Here is a 3,695-nt window from a genome sequence, read left to right on the forward strand (position 1 = left end):
AATAAAGACTGAGTGCAACAGGGAAAATGTGTGTGGGAAACATGCAGACAATGGGTCAGCCTTTAACTCCTTTATTCTTGCTATGAAGACATATTCCATCTCCATGTTTTATGCAAGCACTTCTAAGGGCAAGATTAGAAAGGCAAATTGTGAACTGCAACTGTAATCTGAAATCAATAAAATGAAATAAAATAGAGAAAGGTGACATTATAAAATACTGCATTTGGAATGCAAAATTAAATGATCAAATTCAAACTGGAGAATAACTGCATTACAAAAAAAAATCAAAGCAAATGATTAATTACAGGTAACACTTTCAGCAGTGATTTCTTTTCTAACAGCCTGAGTTCATGCAAGAGTAGTGATTTCTCTCTCAGTAGCATTGACAAGACCTATACTTAAATTGTGTGTCATATGGAAAGTAATGCTGGGGATTTGAAAGGAGTCTGGAAAGGGGTAATGAAAATAAATGCAGTTGCCTCTATACACTATGAGCAATTTTCAGATTAATTATGTTTGTTTATTCTAGAAGATGAAGCCTGGACAGGGATTTAACAGCCCACAGTGTGTTAGGTTTTTGGATTTAATTATTTTGGTCATTAGGAGGCTGGTGATCAATAAGAGTCTTGCAAGGATAAGGGGAGAAAAAGGCAATTCAATTTTCAAGAAGAAAGATGGCATTTACCATGTGTAAATAACATAATTATTTTCTGACTGGGGGGATGTGGTGGAGTTGATGTGGGATAAGGGTGGTTTAGGCAGATGTCTATTTTTGAATCTTGCTTCAGGACAGGAAAATGGACTAAGCAGTCCTTTGAAATGTCTTCTGGTCATGAATGTACAGTACAGCAGTAATGATAAGAATAATAAAATCATTCTGTTTGTCTTGGGTGTCCTGTATCCTGTTAAATAGAGAATAAGCTGTGCTTAATTTTGGGAAATAGGCATATTCAGAGTCAGGGGGATGTTGTCAGAAAAGACTCTTGTTTTGATTGGGGATCTGGCAGGAGTGAGTAAGTAGGAGAAATTTATATACATCCTCCCCTTGCTGAGAGCGTCCAATTTCTTTTGATTTTAATGAGTTCTGAATTGAGTATTTGATTCTCGCTACAGAACAATAGTTTGTCATTCAGCTGGATTCATATCCCACATCAGGGATATGTTTTTATCTGGTTGGGGTTTTAGTTTGGGGATTTTTTAAATGAGTATGTATTTTAAAATATGTTTTCTTAGGAAGTGCATTCTTTTATGTTTTCACTAGTTATGCAGAGTTAATCCTCCAGTTTTATTTTTCTTGGAGACCTCTGTTCCTTCTTAGGTACAAGCCCTTGTCCTTGTCATGCTGGAGTTGAACTTGGATGTCTGGTCTGGGAAACCAGAGGCTGAAATTTCCTTTGGGTGAATTCATTTATTCAACCAAAAGCCCGTATTCCTTAAAGCCACTCTTCCTCACTCATTTGTTCCATTATCTCTCTTGCATACCTGCTTCCTAACTCCTTGCATGCATTTTCTGTCCTTTGCAGGCTGAGTTTTAGTCCATAGATACCTCTTGAACAGCAAGAGAAACATAATTCAAAGCTGTTTTCCTTAAATAACACACCTTCACAAACTCCTGGGATTTGCCTTTTAGTGTGAATTTCTGCAGTGCTTATGTGAAGACACAAATATCTTTTGTATTGTAAGGTTTCTGCAGTATTGGAACCTTGAGCATTTTAACACTGTCCTATGGTTCCCAACCTGTCACTTTTCCTGGAATTGCTTCAGTAACATATTGAAATAGAACAGTAAACCCACTGCAATGAATGTTTTCAGCAAAAAGGCTGAACACTTGTCTGTCCATGTGAGCAATGACTGATCACACCATGAGTGCTGCAAAACTCAGTTCAGCCATTCCTTTCTGCTGCAAACTGGTGATTTTTCTTTCAGAGGTGCAGAGGGAATGACTGCACTCCCCTCCTCCTGCTCCCCCCTGAAAAGCTGTAGTTGCTCCCCACTAACACAATGTCGGTACGTTTGGCATCTTTTCAATCCTGTGTCAGAAATACATTGTATAATTCAGTGTGGGTATTCTTGGAATAACTAGCAATGATGCCAGCATAGCTGCATGTGATACAGCCTTTGTATCTTTTATCACTCACAGTAAAAATGCAATAAAATACTTGAAAGTAGTTACCAGACAATTTTCTCCTCTCAGTCTGTCTCTACAGCCTCTTAGTATTCTGCAGGAGATGCTAAGTCACTTTTTAGTAAAGGAGAACAGTTTTATTTTTTCAGTTTAAGCTTATTAATATTTATTGGAAACTAAAATCTGTCAGTCTTTGAAAATGGCTTGAAGAATCTTGGTAAGTGTTGTCAGTATTTTCATCTGGATAAATTTAGTATCGTGGGACCCTGTATTTAAACACATGTATTTCAGTTACATACCCACCTTTTGTGGTTCAGTGTGCTTTAATAATCTGCACAGTAACATTTGAATATGCTTTGTGCTGAATACATCCCAAGCTCTGCCTGCTCTCTGGGTGCAGCTCCTTCTTTTTCTGCAGTTATCACCAACAATGAAGTTGGATAGGAATTTCATTCTAAAGCCTAGAATGCCATTAAGAAAAACAATCCTTTCCACAACAGGAATTATGGTTATTACACAGCAGAAGGAATGGAATTTGTGTTTCTAGATAGGAATTACATTTTCTCTGCAACTTTCAGATTTCTATTGGCATATATTTTGTAGCTTTTCAGTTAGAAAATATTGGCTGCCATTGAGATTGAAGGTACCTCCCTATAGAGGCAGCCAGACGACAGTGAGTAGTGACTGCTGCTGATAGCAGTGGGGACACTACAGTTGGGGTTGTTCTGCTGTGCTTTTTTTGTAACTTTCTGCTTTGGTTTAGTTTTATTTTTCACATAAGTCAGCATTTAGCTGTGCTTGAGCAGTAGCACGAGTTTTCATTGTGCAGTGCCTTTCATTTTTACAACATTGCACTGTGCTTTCCAAAAATTGGAAGCAGAAACTTTTTAACAATACCTTGCACATTTCACACTGAAGAGACTTCACAAGGAGTTCTATTGAACTGTTGGAAGAGCCCTGTAAAAATACTGTCAAAGGGCTGTGGGAGTGCTGAATCTCCCAAGAATACCCTCTGTGCCACTAATCCAGATTGTTTGTGCTATGGGAAGGTTCTAAACAGGGTAATGGACCAGGCATTTGATTTCTGTTTTCTCCCAGTGCAGTAATAATGAAGAGAATATAACACTTTTCTTCCTCACACAAATCCAAAGTATAGAATGTTTGCCCAGTGTGCCTAAGGAAGTTCATTAATCTGGGTTAGATTTATAGCACTGCAGTATCACCACAATGTCCCCCCACAAAAATAAATCTCTAAGGTGCTCTTCATTTCACGAGGTTTTCATAGGAATAGTCTCACAGAACCTCCCTCCCAGCTATTGTGTTGCAAGTGGTGAGACTGTCGTTTGAAAACTAAATGAAAAAGTAATCTTTGAAGCAGTTCAGGGACAAGAACTGCCTGTGTTATACGTTGCTTTGGGAGCGCTTAACTGAGTTTCCAGACCGAAGAAAACGCTGCCCTGTGTCCTGCACGCACAGGCACTGGGGAAGCCTCTGAAGAAGACTGAACGGCTGGGCCTTTGCATGCAAGTGTCTTTCCCCACAGCAAATGATCCAAAGAGCAGCTTCTATA

The sequence above is a fragment of the Pithys albifrons genome, chromosome 13 (genome assembly GCF_047495875.1).
Source record: "Pithys albifrons albifrons isolate INPA30051 chromosome 13, PitAlb_v1, whole genome shotgun sequence".
NCBI classification, from domain to species: domain Eukaryota; kingdom Metazoa; phylum Chordata; class Aves; order Passeriformes; family Thamnophilidae; genus Pithys; species Pithys albifrons.